Source organism: Delphinapterus leucas, chromosome 11 (genome assembly GCF_059928025.1).
Source record: "Delphinapterus leucas isolate spDelLeu-1000000601 "Yukka" chromosome 11, BTC_Dleu_Yukka2, whole genome shotgun sequence".
Classification (NCBI taxonomy): Eukaryota; Metazoa; Chordata; class Mammalia; order Artiodactyla; family Monodontidae; genus Delphinapterus; species Delphinapterus leucas.
This window is the reverse complement of record NC_143139.1, coordinates 93,565,264-93,584,712: the sequence shown is the minus strand read 5'-3', so window position 1 is coordinate 93,584,712 and position 19,449 is coordinate 93,565,264. Positions and strand designations below refer to the sequence as shown.

Below are 19,449 nucleotides of genomic sequence, written 5' to 3'. Positions count from 1 at the left end.
AGTGGTGGAAACGTCTAGGCCTGCGCTGTCCATGCACCATCCACTAGCCACGTGTGGCTACTGAGCCCTTGAAATTGACAGGGGAGACTGAGGAACTAATTAAAAATTTAATTTAATTTTCAGTTTTAATAGCCACGTGTGCTAGTGGCTACTCCATTGGACCGCCCAGCATTAGACAGACTGTGGAGGAGCTGAGGCGGGGAGGACACACGGCAGGACAGCCGCGGTGCTGAAGCGAGGGGGCAGCGGTGAGCTGGCGATGAGGTACCTGCTAAATACTCGGTGACTGAGGGAGGGAGCGGGAGGGATGCGGCCCCGGGGGCACTGGGGCCAGACATCCCGGGACCGAGCATGGGGGCTGGAGGCGGGACCTGGGGAGAGCCTGGGAAGGAAGAAGAGTAGAAGCAGAGCCGTGGAGGACAGGCAGGTGCCGGTGGTCAGTGCGAGGCCGGGACACACACTGCCCCAAGCCTGGGGGCGGGGCCTAGGCCTGGATCTGCACAGAGGCCACCTGAGGCAGTGTCCAGACCCTGCAGCCAGACGGCAGGGCTTCGCCATTTCCCTGCATCAGTGTAATGGGGCTATAATGGCGTCCATGTCACAGGGCTGTGGTGAGCGGTCCGCATATCTAAAGTGCCTGGAACAGGAAGTGTGCGTGAAACAACAGCTGGTGAGGGGCACACGGTGAATGTCTGTCACAGGAGGAGGGAGACCAAGGCCTCTGAGGTGGAAGCAGGGACTCCTGGGTGGCCTTGGGGACAAGGAGAGGGGCTAGACGCAGAGACATACAAACATCCCTGCAAACAGGTGGTCCCAAATCCGGCACCCCTCCAAGGCGCCCCAGCCCTAACCCTAACCCTAACCCTAACCCCCCCCTCCGTGTGACCGGGCACCACCGGACTGCCTCCTCCAGCCCCTGCTTCTGCCCTGCCACGGCAAACCTCAGCAGCAACTGGGCTGGTCCCCTGCCTCTCCAGCCTCCGCTCCCACAATGTGAATTCTCCAAGCCAGGTGGGGCCCGCGCTCCCCACGCCCGGCCCGGGGCCCAGACAAACAGACGTTCAGTGAGTGTCCGGGACAAGCCAGAGCAAGGAGCGCTACGGCAGAATTTCAGGCACAGGGATCTGGGGGCGCTGGGCCAGGCTGGAGGGAAGCCACCCTGGGGCTGTGAGAGGGCCTTGCGGGCATATGAGGACCGAGGTCGGGCCACCGGTGCTTCTGCCTTGTCCTGGGGTGGGTGGAGAGAGCAGACTGGCCCCGGGCGTGGAGCTGGGGGTGCAGCAGGAGCAAGATGGGGGGATGAGGTCCTCACAGAGCTCAGTCCAGTGGAGGGACAGAGGACAAATGAGAGAACCGGCCAACAGAGGATGCCAGGCATCAGGGAGGGCCTCCCGAGGAGAGGACACTTCAGCCGAGACCCAAGGTCAAGAGGGAGCCACCACGCAGAGTAGGGACAGCGGCCCAGGCATTGGGCCGAGGGTACAGAAGCCTGTGTGTCGGCAACCCCAGTGCAGCGGCAGCAAAGCAGGGGCCCCAAGTCTTGTGAGGGGGTGTAGGGCCTCGAGGAGTGGCAAGGACACTCCCCACACTTCAGGGGCTCCTTAGGCAGAAGCCTGGGCACCCCATCTTGGTCAGCACCCTCTTGGGTCAGCAACCCTAAGGCTGCTGCGAAAGATTTTCAATCTAAAATAGAACCAGAAGACGTAAAATGGAGAGTCTCACGCATGTGCCCTCAGGGAGACAAAACTTAAAGACCAGGAGACTTGATTTCCCGTAAATGCCGGATTTCCAGAAAACTGATAGCGATGGGATTTTCTTGGATTGGAGGGTTGATCAGAGGTTGTCTCCTAAAACCCTTGGAAAGTTTTGCCAGAGGCAGAATGGAAGATGACCCAGGTCGAGTTGGTCTCACAAACTGGACCAGATGAGCCTTGTTTGTTTTTTTTGTTTGTTTGTTTGTTTTTCTGCGGTACGCGGGCCTCTCACTGTTGTGGCCTCTCCCGTTGAGGAGCACAGGCTCCGGACGCGCGGGCTCACGGGCCCAGCCGCTCCGCAGCATGTGGGATCCTCCCGGACCGGGGCACGAACCCGCGTCCCCTGCATCGGCAGGCGGACTCTCAGCCACTGCGCCACCAGGGAACCCCTGAGCTTTGTTTGTGTGACTAGACTGATCCTGTCTGCTCAAGAAGTTTTTAAGGCTGGTCTCCTTTTGTTTCTGATCTTAACAAACCCTCACTGAACTCTCCCCTCTACAGTCCCTGCCCGTAAATACGACCTGCCCCAAACCCTCCACAGACTCGCTCATAGCTGGCTCCACTTTGCTTGTCCCAAACTGCAAGTCCTCACCTCTTTGAGCTGGCCTCAGTTTACCTCTTTACTGAGGTCAACACAGCTACACCCTCTAGCTGGGCAGGGCTGGGCAGGGCTGGAGAGCAGCAAGCCTGGAACATTCCTCCCAGGAGATGGCGCCTCCATCACCACCGCCTTCTTCAGGGCAGCTAGCACTTACTGAGTGCCGCGGGTGCCAGCCGCTGCGTGAGCTGGCCTTACTCCATTATCCTCAAGGCAACTGGGCAGGAGGAGAGGGGCACAGGGGCTGAGGGACCTGCCTGAGACTCAGCTGGCAGCAGCAGGACTCACACCCACACGCCACCGCTGCGGCTTCTCATTCAGGCTTTCCCGCACAAAGTCTAGGCTGCTGCCTTGAGCCTAGCCCGGGTCCCCTGCACGTCTGCCCCGGCCCCCAGCAGGAGCCCGTGGGCCTGCGTTTGTGGGTCACAGTCCTTCCTGGCTCTGGCATACGCCCAGACCAGCCACCAGAGCCCCGTGCCCAGGACAGCTGCACCCTCCCAAAACCCCTCTGCCGGCAGCTTCCCCGCCCCACCCCCCCCACCCCGACTCCCCCTGGAACAGTGTGAGCGCCCCCTTCCCCCGTGGCACTCTCAAGGCTGGGCTGCATTGACTTAAAACCGCATTTCAGGGCTTCCCTGGTGGCGCAATGGTTGAGAGTCCGCCTGCCGATGCAGGGGACGCGGGTTCATGTCCCGGTCTGGGAAGATCCCACATGCCGCGGAGCGGCTGGGCCCGTGAGCCATGGCCGCTGAGCCTGCGCGTCCGGAGCCTGTGCTCTGCAACGGGAGAAGCCACAACAGTGAGAGGCCCGCGTACCGAAAAGAAAAAAAAAAAAAAACCCGCATTTCACAAAACCCAGGGTTCCCTGAAAGGCTGAAGGAGCCCCAGAGCCCTTTCCCATCCCCCACCAACTCCAATGGGAACAGATCACCCTGGACAGGGTCCCGTGTCGCGGTCTCCAGTAGCCTGAAGGGGGTCTGGTGCTCTAAAAAGTCGAGAAACCTCTGAGGCCAGGCCTGGACTTCAGGAGCTCTGGCGGCCTGAAGCTCCTTAGGGGACCTGACTCCTGCAGACCCCTGCCAGGGGTCGTCGTCTGCCCATGTGTACTGCCCTCCTGCCCACACCCTCCCTCTCTTCAACTTCTATCCCCACCTTGCCCTTTACTTTTTCCCTAGCCCTGCTGGCCTGGAGCTCAGACAGTGAGGGAGGGCCCCACACCGACTGCACCCACCACTTGGGGGTTTCTGTTTGCTTGCAGTTTGCCAGCTGGGCCTGGCCGTATGGCCTGGGGACACACAGACCCCCACGCCCGTGGCCACCCCTACCAGCCTGTCACCATATGGGGGGAAGAAGAGCGCCCACCTGAGGCCTATCCCAGAGCCACTCTCTGGCAGGTGCACTAAGTGCTTTAGCTCTGATCTGATCCTTCCATTAGCCCCCATCACCGTCACAGGCGAGGAGAGGGGTTCAGAGTCTGAGTGACCAGCCTGACTCACCCTCTAGGCGGCAGCAGAGTGGCCGACCAGCCCCTGGGCCCTCGCGGTACCCACCACCCCACCCTGATCTCTGCCTGGCACCTCCCTGGAACCCCCAGGCCCACCCTCCCCTCACCTGACCCAGTACCTGCCTCGGGTCCCGGCGTGGCACGCCACAGGTAAGGCAGTGTCCCATCCCGGCGGCTGCACCATGCTTCCCGCCCCCCTCCCGGCCTATATGGCTTGTTTCTCCCTGGAGGCTGTCCCCCACCCCAAGCTGAGCGCAGGCAACACTTAGGTGGCGATGCGGTGAGCCAACTCTGGCCTGGCCTGACACCAGCTCTGCCCTTCATCAGGGCTGGTTTCCTGGCTCCACCTCTTCCCAGCCGGGTGGCCTCACCTCTATCTACGAGGTACAAACACTAACCGAGCGGCAGGGCAAGGCAGCCTCCCGCTGCGGGAGCCGCTCCCCAGAGCCAAGAGCCGAGGAGGTGAGGGCACCCGGCGTTTCCGTGTCACAGGTGAGGGGCCTGTCGGTGCCCTGCACTCAGTAGACCGCGAGCCCAACTCCTCTTGGAGTCTCTGCCTGCTCACTCTCTGGGCAGAAGTTCACCGTGACCTGTGCCCTGACTCCCAAGGCGCTGCTGGGCACATCCAGCGGGACGCGGATGGGACACGGAGGTCCACGCAGAAGAACTCAGAAGCAAACTCGCCCCACTGGTGGGACCCAGTGGCTCAAACAAAGCGGGGGCTGGGGGCGGGGAGAGGAGCTGGGGGACCCGGGTCTGAATCCGACTCTGCCCATTAGGAGAACCTGGGCTGTTCACCTGCACGGGGGCCCAGGTTCTCCGGGAGTGGGAAAAGAGGCTGGCCAGGGATGAGAAATCAGAGGGCTCAGAGCAGACCCCCAAACAGCTACCGTACTGCCTGGCTCCACGTCCAAGTCCACCACTGGCAAGGCATTAGTTCTCTGTGTTAGGAATGGCCCTCTCCGGGGTCCTCCCGAGAGGGTGAAGCCGTAAATCGGGCCCTGGCGCAGAAGGGGGCTGGCCGGCAGAGCTGCCAGCATTCGTGCTGCTGGAGGGTGGGATGCATCAGAGCCCTTTAAACACACTGCCCCACACCCCTGGGACTCCTCCTCCCCCCTCCTCCCCCCTCCTCACAATGCAGCTTAGCCCTCGCCTCCCGGGGGTGCGGCGCTGCAGGGGCGCCTCCACCCAGCTTGCTCGGGAGAGAAACTTCCTATCGGTCTGTCTGCCTGCCCTGCAGCCCCCCTGTGCCTCAGTGTCTCCCTCTGTCACATAGGATCAGCTCCACCCAGTAGGGTGGCTGGAGGCCCGAGTGAGAGGACACCCCCAAGTAGGGGGACGTCCCAAGGGCCCAGGGGCTGGGTCATCTCTGCAGGGAAAGGGCTGGGAGAGGCGGGGTGGCGTGCGGTGCCGGTGCCGGAAGGGAGAGAAAGCAGGAAGGGAGAGGAGGCCAGGGTCCAGCCGAGGTGGAGCCTAGGCAGCAGGAGGCTGCAGTAATGACTCGGGCAGACTATTACTCATTAATAGAGCTTCTGACTGAAGGACTGAGAAGAACCCGGCTTCTTCCAGTTCATGACAGTAACACACTGCCAGTCCTTCAGCGAATGTGGACGGAGCCCCGCCCCACGCAGGCCTATTGCTCACATCCTTACGGAGCCCACTGAGGCCAGTGGGGAGGAAACCCCCCCAGAGACCCCTGCACCTCGGGCTTGCAGCTCCTGGACCACCTCCCAGCCGCTCGGCCTTCCAGACCCAAATGACCCGCCCTGGCCCGTCAGGAAGAGAGGGCGGCCAGAGCAGACAAGTCCAGGGGCCGAGGCCAGCCCTGCCCTGCCTCAGTCTCCACATCTGTGGAATGGAAATCAGAGCACCCACACCTCCCAGACTCACAGTGAGGAAAAACAAGGCCAGTCAGGCCGGGGCTGAGCACTTTGTGCCTCTACAAGAACTCATTTCTGGGCCCGGCACGATGTGAGATGCCCCCAGCCCCATCTCTCAGGAGCGAGAGCCCTCAATGACAGAGCAGTGGGGCAGCAGCTCCCTGGAATCCAAACTCCAGGGGAACTGTACTCAAATCCGGCCCCTGCGCCTTCTCGACCCCCTGTGTGATCCTGGGCAGGTCACTCAATATCCCTGGACCTCGGAGTCCCCGTCAACAACGTGGGATCATCCCAGCCCCTCACCTCAGGAGAATTAAACGGGGTAACGCCCAAAGCACCTTGACAGAGACCAGTCCTCTGATCTCCTAGGCTGAGTTCATGCCGGCTCTCCACACAGCCTCACCACGTGCCTGGATGGCCTGGCTGGGGGCGGTGCTAGGCCTGCTGGCACCTCCCTCCAAAATGCCTCTACTCCTCCTCACCGGCCCCGCCTTCCCTTTATTTTCTGTCTTGAAATTCTTAATTTTTGAACAAGGGGCCCTGCATTTTCATCTGGCACTGAGCCCACCAATTCTGTCACTGCGAATCCCCATCAGGCCACATCCCTCTGCGCAAACCCCTCAACACACTCAGAATAAAATGCAAACTCCTTTCTGCACGCACAGGCCCAGTCCCTGCATCTTTGCTGACCTCGCCTCCCTTGTCCACTTGACTCCAGCCACAGTCCCTGCCTTCCCATCCCTTCCACACCCCAGGCTCACCCGTCTCAGGGTCCTCGCACTGGCTGTTCCCTCCTCCTGGAATGCCCTTCCCTCAGATCTCCACATGCCAGCCACCTGCTCAGAGGGGCCTTCCTGACCAGCCAGCTAAAGGGGCCGTCCCCTCCCAGGTCATCTGCTCCACGACACTCCTCACCGCTGAAGCTATCTGTCTCCTTGTTTATGTGTTAGTGGTCTGTCTCCCCCACCCACACCCTGCTCGCTTGGAATGTCAACAACATGAGAGCAGGGTCACCATGGGCCCCAGTCATCGGTCACTGCTACTCCCCACCCCCTAGGACAAAGCCTGGCCCAGAGCAGGAGCTCCATAAACAGCTGTTGAATGAGGATGGAACTCATATGAGAAGTGATGCTAGACCCCTGGTGGCAAGTATCATCTGGTTTGGGGGTGCCTGAGGCAGCAGGCCCGCCAGTGCACAGCCACACCTAGCAGGGCTCCCTCCACTGCTCCAGAGGAAGCCCCCCCAGCCCTGCTGAGATCAGCGCCGTCCTGCCCAGGCAGCCCCAGCAGTGCCAGCCCCTCCTGCCAGGCTCGCCCATCCTCCAGGGACAATGTACAAAGGGCCACTTCAGTTCGGAGCCTCAGCTCCATCTCCAGCCCAGCAGGCCTGAGCGTGGGGGAAGAGAGGGGAGGGCACACCCCACCCCTCCTCTGTCCTCGTGGAGCTTTCTCTAGCACAGGCAGGATGCAGGGTGGGTGACAGAATCAAGCGATAGCTGGAGAGACTTTGTCCCATGTGCTGCCCCCTGGGGGGCAGGGGTAGGTGAGTGCCCACGTGGGGGGCGGAGCGGTGCCCATGCCCAGGGTGGAGGCAGAGGTTGGCCCCCGTGTTCCTAGGCAGTAGGAGTGGAAGGACTCCCACGGGCACCTCCCCACATGTACAGGGCGGCAGGTGGTGGGTACACCTGTGCATGCGGGAGGCCCGAGTGCTGGCTGGGTAAGGGAAGAGAAGAGCAGAGCCAGTGGGATCTGGGCCAGGCTGCAGGGAGGGTGGGGACCTGGGCTTTAGAGTCAGTTCCCATCATGCCTGGGGCCCTCCACTGCAAGACAGGGCGCAAGGGACTTCCCTGGTGGCGCAGTGGTTAAGAATCCGCCTGCCAGTGCAGGGGACACGAGTTCAAGACCTGGTCTGGGGAGATCCCACATGCCGCAGAGCAACTAAGCCCGTGCGCCACAACTACTGAGCCCGCGTGCCACAACTATGAAGCTGGCGCGCCTAGAGCCCGTGCTCCGCAACAAGAGAAGCCACTGCAATGAGAAGCCCGCGCACTGCAATGAAGAGTAGCCCCCGCTCGCCGCAAACAGAGAAAGCCCGTGCGCAGGAACAAAGACCCAATGCAGCCAAAAATCAATCAATCAATCAATATTAAAAAAAGGGGGGGCTTCCCTGGTGGCGCAGTGGTTGAGAGTCCGCCTGCCGATGCAGGGGACACATTTCGTGCCCCAGTCCGGGAGAATCCCACATGCTGTGGAGCGGCTGGGCCCGTGAGCCATGGCCGCTGAGCCTGTGCTCCGCGGCGGGAGAGGCCACAGCAGTGAGAGGCCTGCATACCGCAAAAAAAAAAAAAAAAAAGGCAGGGCGCAAAGAACTTGCTCAGTTGTTCCAACAACCTGAGCTGATAACCTGTGACCTGAGCCTGGCACCTAGGATGCTTGTACAGCTTCGGGCATTACCAACTTTCCTCCTTCTGGAACCCGTCAGGGGTGTAACCATCCACCTAGCCGCCCACGCCAGGAGCCCAGGAACCACCCTAAAACCTCCCTCACTGACCCCGCATGACTAGGCCTGTCTATTCCATGCCCTGATACCTCACAAGTCCCACCCTTTTCTCTGTGCCACTGTTCCTCACTGGTGGTACCGCCACCAATGCTCACCTGCACAACAGGAGTGGCCTTCCCAAGAGGGCTCCAGCCAGGTGCCTGTAAGCCAAGCAAAAGCCCCATCTGACGCTGCCCCTCCTAGCTTAGAACCAGTGTCCTCAGGATAAAGTCCAGATCTTCCAGGAGGCTCGATGTTTCTGTGTAATCTTACACTCCCTCTCCCCATGCCGGTCTGGGGAGGGTTCAGCTGAACTAGACTTCCTCCAGGTCTCCCTGACCCCAGGCTATGGAAAGAGCCGAGCTGTTTCAACCCTGGCCTGCCCCCCACTCCCCTGGTCCCCAGCTCCAGCACAGCACCTGACACAGAGGTTTGCCGAATGAATGAAAGACCTTCCTCCCACATCCACACACCTGCACTTTTCAGTCAATACCGCCGGGCTCTCAGGCCTGGTCTGGGGCCTGGAAAAGTGCCTGCAGGTCCCAGTCCTGCCTGCCACGTGACCTCGGGCTCAGCACGCCCCAGTGAAGCGGCGCATCTATGTGAATTCGAAGGGTCCCTTCCAACGGGCTGGTGGTGCTGAAGGGAACGGTTCCATCCTCGGTGCTCAGCAACGTGACGGCTGACGGTTGGGAGGCAGTACGGGAAGGAAGAAGGTGGAAAATGAAGCAATGGCTTCGAGCAGGCCAGGATCCTCCGCACCAAGGCTCACCGCTGTGTGCTCAGTGCCCAGAGCCAGGCCTGGCCTCAAGCAACCACTGCTGAATGAAGACATGGGCTTGACCTGGCGCTGCCACCCACAGCTCTGTGGCCCCAAGCAAAAGTCCTCCCCTCTCCAGGCCCGTCTGCTGAGCCATTAAAGGGAGGCTGGTAACACCACCTCCATCAGCCTTCAGGAGCACTTCAGAGCAGTGAGACCCGCAAGGAGGGTCAGCTTGGGGCCCCAGGGCCATCGGGGGATCGCAGAGCACACCCACAGCTGGGCAGGAGTGCCCCTCCTCACCCTTCTCCCCGTCCTTCCAGGACGCCATCCTGCCCACCCCCACCCCTGCTGGCCACCGTCCCCACCAGTCTGCACTGGGATGGCCTGACAAGATGGGCACTTCCCAAGAGCAGAGACCTTGGGACACTCATCTTCAGGGTCATGGCCTGGCACCCCCTTGTGGTCACTCAATAAACGCTTGCTGAATGAATTAGCTAGGCATGATCAAGACTGGCACGGTTACACATGGGCACAGACTGAGGGACGCGCATTCATATGACGGAGGTGCTCCTGCTGTGTGCACGCGCTGGTGACGTGCACACACACACACAAAAATGCACAAAAACAGACACGCTCACACCCTGCAGTCGGCAGATCTGTGCCCTGGCGCCTAGCCCAGCCCCTGGCACATAGTAGGCACCCGGTGATTAAGTGCTGAATGAATGAATGAGTGCTTTGTACCAGGGACAGAGTCAGGGGCCATGGAGGAGTCAGAGATTGAGTCCCCACCGGCCTCAGGGCTGAGCTGTGATTAGGAATACTATTACCACAGGGGAGAACTTGACCACGTTGCTGGACTGCGGAAAGGCACTTCGAGGCAGGAGTCCGTCAGGAGGGCAGTCAATGGCGATGCACACCCACTGGGCACAGGGGTGTGGGGGTAAAGCCAACAGCTCTGGGGTCACCCCTGGCTGGAAGGGGCAGGAATGGCTTCCTGGGTGGGTGGCAGCACCTGGGGTGGAGTGGGTTGGCTTTCCAGGTGGAGGGTCCAGCATAGCAACAGCCCCGAGGCTGGAAAGTGGGGTACATGGGAGAAGAGGAGCGAAGGCCGCACTGGCGCCATAGGAAGTCAGAGGTTGGGACGGAATTCTCGGGGCGCTGCATCCCAGTAGCCCCAGGCCTGGACTCTCACTGACCCGATTTCCAGGAATGAGAGAGACGCAAGCTGTTTGCCACGGGTGCACCTGTTCTGGGGCATGTGCCTGGGACGGGCCAACTCCCACCCTGAGACTCCACAGCCAGTCCCCCTGGAGGCTGCCCACAAGCAGTGACCCCAGAATCCAAAATATGGGGAGGTGGCTGTTCTCACGGCACCTTTTCTTTTTTTTTTAATTTAAGTTAGTTAATTTATTTATTTTTGGCTGCATTAGGTCTTCATTGCTGTGCGCGGGCTTTCTCTAGTTGTGGCGAGCGGGGGCTACTCTTTGTTGCGGTGCGCAGGCTTCTCATTGCAGTGGCTTCTCTCGTTGCAGATCATGGGCTCTAGGTGCATGGGCTTCAGTAGTTGTGGCACGTGGGCTCAGTAGTTGTGGCGTACAGGCTTAGTTGCTCTGTGGCATGTGGTATCTTCCCGGACCAGGGCTCGAACCCATGTCCCCTGCATTGGCAGGCGGATTCTTAACCACTGCACCACCAGGGAAGCCCATGACACCTTTTCTTACCTCTCTCTTTTAGAATATTACTCCATCTCTCTGGTTATAAAGGTTTCTCATACATTCTAGGGAATCTGGACGTCACAGCGAAAGAAACAGGATGATACCACCCACCATCCCACCACCCCCTGGGCTAACATTTTGGCTTAAGTTCTTACGGAGTTTTTTCCTGTGCACATTTTTGCTGGAATGAGCTATTGACATGGATTTCCTGCCAGCTTTGGGGCAACACACATTTTTCCTAAGGAGCTTTGTCTCCCACACCGGAGGACCAGAGGGCAGACCTGAGCCCTGGGGACGCTGCTCTCCTTGACTCCTTCTCATCCACTCCCTAACCTGGACCCCACTGAGAAACACCCCTCGGGTGTGGGGTGCAGCCCCACAGTTCTGGGCTCTCCTCCTACAGACCACAAAGGTCTGGGTCAGTGCCAAGCACCCCGGGATCCAATCTTCCCTCTGGGAAATGAGCCGGTTCAGCTCCCCAGTGGCCCCAAGCTCCCCAGTATGGCCCCCTCTCTGGACTGAGGTGACAGTCACCGACTGGGCTGCACTTTCCAGTTGCCTTCAGGAGCTGCGCCGGGAGGTCCCTTGGTCTTTCCCAGAATCCCCTCCCTTTGCCACCTAGACACAAGGAACAGCAAAGCAACCCCACTGCTGTCCCTGGTGACCTGCACACGAATCCCCTGACCCAGTCCTCTCTGTTCACTCCACTGGCATCCCTGCCAGACCCTCGATAGACCTGTCCTGCACACGGGTCTCATCCCATGGGGACGGACAGGCAGAAATCCCCAGCGAGGAGGATCAGCCTTGCCATTGGGGTAGGGGTGTGGCGTGGCTTCCTGAAGGAGTCTTAAAGGATGGGTCAGGAGAGGAGGGGAAGGGCATTCTGGACAGAGGGACAGCAGCAGAAAAGGCTTGAGAGGAAAGCTGGAAGCTGGATTTCTAGTCTGGGTGGGGGAGCTGGTGCATCGCCCCTGAGGTATTGAAATGAAATCACGCAAGAAAGCACCAGCATCTCGTTCCTATTTCTGCCATAAATATGAGTTACGACCATTAACATTCACAGTCCTGGGCGATGGGTTGAGAAGGCACCTTCTCTATCTTTCACCTAAACCAGCCAATCTGCCTTGCTTCCGGAAGTGGCCCTCACCTTCCACTCTCAAAATTACCATTCAACAAGTACTAAATAAATACTTCTCGGGCTCCCCTGGTGGCACAGTGGTTAAGAATCTGCCTGACAATGCAGGGGAGAAGGGTTCAAGCCCTGGTCCAGGAAGTTCCCACATGCCACGGAGCAAGGAAGCCCATGCGCCACAACTACTGAGCCTGTGCTCTAGAGCCCACGAGCCACAACTACGGAAGCCCACGTGCCACAACTACGGAAGCCCGCGCGCCTAGAGCCCGTGCTCCGCAACGAGAGAAGCCACCGCAATGAGAAGCCCACGCACAGCAACGAAGAGTAGCTCCCACTCGCTGCAACTAGAGAAAGCCCGCGCGCAGCAATGAAGACCCAACGCAGCCAAAAATAAATTAAATAAATAAATAAATTAAAAAAAAAAAAAAAAAAGAAATGCTTCTCGTGTGCCTCCTCTGTGTGAGGCATGGTGCCAGCCCCCAGAGAGTGCCTGTGTGCCCAGCCCAGGAACGAGTCCCCCGCCTTAATGGGCAGCTCTCCCTGGTCCCCCTTCCCTGGCCACCACGGTTCACCCAGACTGTGTGCTGGTCCCCAGTAACAAGAGGAGAGTGGTGACGAGGGATTTGTCCAAAGTACTAAGCAAGCTCTGGGGTTCCACAGCCAGCCCAGGACCTGTTCCCTGGAGGAAGCGGCAGTAGCAGGTGCTGGGATAAGAGCAATGGGCAGGGGGAGGGGAGGAGCGGGCAGGGGGCGTGGCATAATGTGTGCAGGGCTGGGTTGAGGCTGGGGGTGGAGCGGAGGCCGAGAACACAGGAGGGGGCTGAGTCATAGGGATCTGGGTCCCAGAGGGCGGGGGTCTCCTCCTGGAATTCATGGGGCTAAGCAGTGGTTCTTGGATTCCACAGGCCTCTGAATCCCCAGGGGATTCAAATCTGGGTTTCCAGCCCTGCCTCCCATGGTGTGATTCTGACACAGCAGGGCAGGGTGAGGCCTGGGAAATACATACTTTCCCCAAGCTGCCCAGGTGAGGCAGGGCCCCGGGACTATGGCAAGGAAGGAAGTAGCACCAGGACCCTGAAGCGGGTGGCCTGGAGGCCAGGACACGGGTGAGGCAGCTGTCTCAGGCACCCAAGCCTCAGACAGCAGCCACCTCTGGGTGATTGAGGGGGCCTAGACAGGCAGCCCCATGAAGCTATGGGGTCCTACAGGCTAGATATAATCTTAGCCCTGCCACTTCCCGTCCCTGGGCCCCAGGCCGCCTCAAACTGCCAAATGGGATAATAATACTGATAGCACCTACCTCGAGGGAAGTTAGAGGCATCTCTGAACGCAGACAAAGTGCTTTGGCCCAGTGCCCAGCACATAGTAAGCGCTCGATAAATAACAGCAAATTATTATGACTGGAAAGTCCTCCATCATGGGTCTCTCAACCAGAGTCTCAGAGACTGCCTCTGGCCACCCTCCCTCAACCAGACGCTGTCAGGCCTGCTCCTTCTGGGAAGTTCCTGGCCTGCCTAGAGAGGTAGCCAGAGGCTGGGCCCTCAGGAGGCCCCAGTGTCCACACAGACTCCTACCTTCTGTCCTGGCCTTCACCCTGCACCCCACCCCACCCCAAGGAGTCCCACTTCAGTGGGAACCAAAGTCTTAGCCAAACAAGCTCTAAATTCATGAAACAACAGAGTAATTAGGTGTGTGAATGATTCTTATTGTTCCAGTTTTATTTTTATGGAAAAGATGAAAATAAATGAGCCAACGGGGGAATTTCAGCAGTGCAAGGAAAAGTATTTGGGGACTCTGTTAACTTCTTGGATTATGGGCAAAACCTTGGGCCCCCTCATCAGCCCATTCTAGGCCACAGGACCGTGGGCCACTACCCTTCCACCCCCCACCCCCCAGGCCCGCTTCCAGCCCTTGGGAAGTTCCCACCCGCTCCTGAAGCCTCTCTTTCCCCTTCTGGAAGGTGGGCACAAGCAAGGTCCCTGTGACCACTCTGCGGCAAGTGAGGCGGCCCTGTGGAGGGTCAGCGTCCTCCATCAGGGACGGAGAAGGGGGAGGAACGGGTGGAAGGAAGAGCAGGGCCGTTCCCCTGGGCTGAGAATCATTTACACCCCAGCTCATTCGAGACCCAGTTGCCAGCATACCACTGCCCCCTGCTCAAGCAGTGGGTACAGAAAGGCAGGCTGTGGCCCATGGGGACTCACAGACAGAGGGGAAGACAACGCGGAAGTGGACGACACATCTACTGGGGCAGGCTGTGTAGTCTCTGAGGAAGTGGGGGCGAAGAGGGAGACTCATTCAGGAAGGGGGGCAGCAAATGCCCGATGGAAACTGAACCAGGCCGCTCAAATAGCAGCAATGTGCATCATCCCCATTTTAGAGACAAGGAAACAGAGGCACAGGGAGGCAGAGTTGACTAGTACACCGTCACACAGTAAGAAGTGACAGGATCGGGATTCGAACCTGGGTCACTGGATCTGGAATCCTTGCTTTTTAACGTCTGCACTTGGCTGCCTCATGGCACAATTACTGAGACTCTCCCCCTACCCCCAAGCAGCCAGCACAGAGCTAGGCAGACCGTGGGTGCCCAGGGATATCTGCTGGCCAACTAGATTCCAATCTCCGGGGGGCAAGGCCTGTGTCCTCTCCACCTGGCTGCCCGGCACAGTGCCCCTCACAGGAGGACATCATGTCTGTTGGTCAGAATATCTGAAGAAACTTCTGGAAGGGAGCCCTGGTCCCCATGTGGTAGACTAGAGCTAGCTGGGAGTGGGGTGCGCCATGCGGCATGGGGAACAAAGAGGCTTTGGCCTTAGGGAGCAGAGCAGAGCCCCCTGATGGGCATGGCTGGGGGCCAGAAGGTGATGGGTGCCCACGAGGGCAAGAGGAGGCTGTCTGTGCAGACCACCCTGTCCCTGGTCACTCCTCACTGCTCCTCCTAGAAGGAGGACATGGACACACAGCCCCCCCAGGCCTCGGCTACCTCCTAGTCACATCCAGCCCTCACAGGATCCTCACCATCACCCATGAAGTGGACGTGGCCCGCCAGCTGGTATCCATGTCCCTGTTTTACACGTAAAAATACGGATGCAGCAGCCAGCGCTTCCCGAGTGCTTCCCAGGTGCGGCATGCGGCATCTCATGCAGTCCTCGCCACAACTCTGTGGAGGATTCTCCCCACGTGACAGATGTGGAAACTGAGGTTCTGAAAGCTGCCCAGCCGGAGGTGGTCCAGCTTCCACAGTAAAAGGGACCACCAGTGTGGGTCAAGCAGCCCTGACCACATCAAGGGCACTGGGCAGACCCTCGGAAGGGGGGTAGCTGAGCCAGATGGCGCTATCCCAGTCAAGTCGGCCCCTCACTGTGCTGTCCTCGTGCCAGCTCCCTGGTGTGACCCGCCATCTCGCCTCCACCTGGCCCTCCTTCCCTCCAGCCCTGGCTCCCCCTCTTCATCTGGCTTCTGATTTTGGCCTGACGCAGTGCTTGACCATCCCCCCACCTCCAGCACAGACTCACATCTCTGAGCCTTTGCTCATGCCATCCTTCCTCCCAGAATGCCCTTCCCACTTTCTCCACCAACAAACCCTTCCAGCTTCCTTTTATGTTTCCCAGCAAGTTCTCTCTCCCCCTTGGACTGGCAGCCCCTTTTTCAAACTTTCCTAGGACCCTGTGCCTATCTCTTTAGCACTGATAACCCCACAGAACTCCCAGCTCCTCCAGGTGGGGGGTGGGGGGCACTTGTCTTCTTCTTCCCTCCATCCTCAGGCTTGGCCCATTGCCTGGATTTTTAGTAACTGCCCAGGAGGTGACACAACAGTGCCCGCAACTCCCCCATCAAGGAAGGTGTGGCCTGGTGGCCCAGGAGTGAAGAGGAGTGCTCTGGGGTGGAGAGTGGCAGTGCTGGGGGACCCTGGAGAGAGCTCATTGAGGTAGTGTCCCTGCCCACGCCCCTTCTAGGAAGTCTTCTAGAGCCTAGACAGTCACCCGACCTCAGGTCACCAGGGTTGGCTGAGACCCATCTCTGCCTCTCTGGCACCCCAGCTCAGGCACACCCCCCAGTATAACCCAGGTGCACTCCCCTCCCCACCCCGGTTCCAGAACTCATTATTTGCAGGTATTTATAGCGCCCTCCCCCAGCCTGGCTGCCTCCCCCGCCCTGGGCAGTGAAGTGGAAAGAGCGGGAGCCCCCTCAGCAGGAAGGGTTGGGGTTCTTCCCCCACTCCCCTCTGCCTGGTCCCGGCCTCCGCACCCGCCCAGCACCCAGACAGCGCCTGGGCCCCTGCCGCCGCCGCCGCCGCCGCCGCCGCCGCAACCCGGGGTGGGGGGAGGTGGATGGGGGAAGGCGGGCGCTGAGGCCTCCCACCCCCAGTCCCGCGCCGCGCGGGAGGTTTGTCGGGGGCGCAGCGCACAAAGCCTGGCTCCAGCCCCGAGGCTCGGGGACGCCCCCAGCCCAGGCCGGGGGTGGGGGGTCGAGGGGATGAGGCTTTGCCCTCCCGGGCCACGGAAAGCTCCGCTGAGCAGCCGGGTTGGGGGAGGGGGCGCCAGAACTGAGTAGCCGCCTCTGCATCCGCCCGTCATCTCGGCCCCCCACCCCGGCCCCCCAGCGTAGTTCTCCCGCCCCCGCCCCCAAAGGTCACGCTCAGGGAGAGGGTCTGTGGGAGCTGTGACTGGGGGCGCAGCGAGCGCGGAGGAGGAGGCGCGGAGATGGAGGCGGAGGGCCGGAGTGCAGGGATGGAGGGGGCTGCGCCTCGGGCCCCCAGGACGCCAGGGTCAACTCACCCATCGCCCGCCGGGTCTCAGCAGCGGCGGCATCAGCGGCGGCGGCGGCTCCGCGGCCCCCGGGGCCCCCGGCGGGGAGATGCTGGCGTCCGCCGCAACCTCTCGCCCCATCCCGGGCTCCGGCGGCGGCGGCTGCGGCGGGCGCCCGGCATCGCAGGCGGCGCGGCCCCGGCCCGGCCCCGATCCCCGCCCCCACCTCCACCCCGTCCCGCGGGCCAGGCGCGGCCGCCTGCCTGCACCACGGGCCCGCGGCGGGGGCCCGACGAGCAGACCGGCGCCGGGGAGGGCCCCACGGGAGGCGCGCGGGGGGTGCGGAGCCGAGGCCCGAGCGCCGAGCGCAGAGGTGCCGCTCCCTCCGGGCTCGGGCGGCTCCGGCCCCCGCCCCGCCCCCACCGGCGCCCCCTCCCCTCCGCCGCCAGCCGGGCTCCGCTCGCAGCGCCGGGACTGGGGGTGCCTCGGACCGCAGTCTCGGGCCGCCGCCGCTCCGCGCCTCCCGCGCGTGCGATCAAATTGTGTGTGTGTGTGTCTGTGTGTGTGTGTGTGTGTGTGCGCGTGTGTGTGTGTGCGCGCGTGCGCGCGCGCGCCCCTGCCTGTGACCGTGCGTGCGCCGGCCCACGGCCCGGTGCGTCCTGTGCGGTTGTGTGTGTGCGATAGGAGGCGGAGCGGGTCGGAGAGTATGTGTGTCTGGCATGTGCATGCGTCTGCGTGTCCGGTTCTGTGTGCGCCTGGATGCGTGTGTCTGTTTTGCAGTGTGAATGGATCTGTGTGACCTGCAGCGTGTACCCGGGTCTGTTCCCGTGTGTGCATGGGCGTGGATCCCTGGCGCTGTGCCTGTGTGTACCTGGATCGTGATTGTGTGCACACATCTGTGACCGTGTGCAGAGAGGCCTCTAGGTCTTGTACTGTGTGCATGCCAGGCCCTGGGCGTCTGTGATGATGTATATACGCATTTGCGACCACCCTGGGCAGAGGCCTGGTTTTGTATTGTGGTGCGCGCATAGCGCTGGGCCTGTTACTGCGTCTACACAGGTCTGTGTGTTGGTAAAGATCTCCGATGTACACTGGCCTGTAGGCCTTGGGCCTTGGCTTACTTATATCCTTCTGACCCCCTCCATCCATGCATATGACCAACACAACTGTGTGCTCCCTCTCCCCCAGGCATGGCCCACTGACTCCGGGCGGAAACTTCCCCTCCCCTCGCAGCGGGCACTCAAAGCCCACTGGCCCTGCCCACGTTTTGGGCGTCCTCTCCTGCTACGCGGCCAACATTAGCTCTCCAAGCGCCCACCATTTCACACCTTGGTCCCTAACCCTCTTGCTCCGGGCTCGAGGCACCCTCCATGTGCTTCCTGCCCTTCCGGGGCGGGCGGTGGGCTTCAAGCTTCCGCTCTGGGGGTCCCGGTGAGCATTCACTTCCACCCGTGTGTGCAAGGCATCTTGGGTATACAGCAGCACCACTGTAGACCATCGGCAAAGGGGAGCAGGGCAGGACGGGGAGATGCCTCAAGGCTAGGTCCCAGCACATGTTCCCAAGGGCAGCCCCACGGACCTCTGGAGCCACCTCCTGCTGGTCTTCCTACTCCAGGTGCTCCGGGCCCACCTTTATCCATTCTTGCTAAGCAGCCAGGTGGACCCTTCTTCAACATTCATTTGAGCAGGTCACTCTCCTCCCTGAACCCCAGATGGCTCCCACTTGCTCTCAGCTTAAGCTCAGTTCTTGGACGGGGAAGAAGGAGGCCCCGGAGATCAGGACCCATCCAGTTTTTCAGCATCACCCCCTACTGTTCATCTCTGCCTGAAAGTTCCCTCTAAGCCAAAGATAAGCAAACTATTGTCTGTAAGACCCAGATAGTAAATATTTTCGGCTTTGCTGCTCATAGGGCCTCTGTCTCAACTACTCAACTCTGCCACTGTAGCATAAAACCAACCACAGATACTGTGTAAAGGAATGAGCATGGCTGTGTTCCAATAAAACTTTATTTATGACCACTCAAGGTAAAACATTCTTTTGATTTTTTTTTTTTTTCCATTTGAAAATGTAAAAACCATTCCTAGCTGGCACTGCTCTAGGTATATAGATCCCTGAGCCCTATGTATCATCCCCATGACTCACCTGCTTCAGGTAATCTGTCACGCCCCCCAAATCCCATCGATTCTACCCCGAAAATGTCAGCCTCCTCTTCTCCCCCACCTGCCTCTCTAGCAGACTCTGCCCTTGTCTCTCCACCCCCACGGAATCCTCACTACTGCTCACACACTCACCTCCACCTCGCCATGCCCCTCCCTGTGCCTCTGCCTGGGGATTCCTGCCACCTGGAAAGAGTGCTCTCAGAGACACTCCCCTTGCCCCCCACGTCCCCAGGAGAATCTCCTCCCACGGCCTCCTGCAGTAGCTTGGGCATCCCTCGGCCCAGAAGTGGAGCACTGTTTCAGGTCTGGCTTCCCCAGCAGACTTGTTCTGGGCATCTAAGAAACCTGGACACCGGCCCAGCACCAAGCTGGGCACAAAATATCGTATCCCTCAGTCTTCACAGCTTCCGGCAAAGGGGAGGTGGTGAAATGACATGCCCTGGGCTCAAGTTCAAGTTTGTGGGGCTTTCTCGGTCTTCACTCTGCCAGGATGCTCATGGTGGGTGGTCCGTAGTATTCATCTGTCACTTCGTGTGTGCTCTTTCTGCCCCTGACAAGCTCTGGCTCCCCCCCTAGACTACGAGCCCCGCAGGTCCAGATCAAGGCCTGAGCCACAAGTATGCCTTTTTGTCCTTTGAAATTTTTTAATTGACTTGAGT

General features: G+C 60.2%; 1 protein-coding gene across 2 annotated transcripts in view; it reads right to left on the bottom strand.

The window, feature by feature from the left end:
• The window catches only part of MGAT3 (beta-1,4-mannosyl-glycoprotein 4-beta-N-acetylglucosaminyltransferase), a 30,035-nt gene extending 12,983 nt beyond the window's left edge, over positions 1 to 17,052 (bottom strand). Inside the window, exon 1 of one of the 2 annotated variants that reach the window (XM_089921349.1) lies at positions 16,661 to 17,052. The gene's annotated coding sequence lies outside the window, so the exon portion shown is untranslated. The remainder of the gene's footprint in view (positions 1 to 16,660) is intronic. The other variant, XM_022596866.3, reaches the window with a different exon arrangement.
• Between the last annotated feature and the right edge of the window lie 2,397 nt (positions 17,053 to 19,449).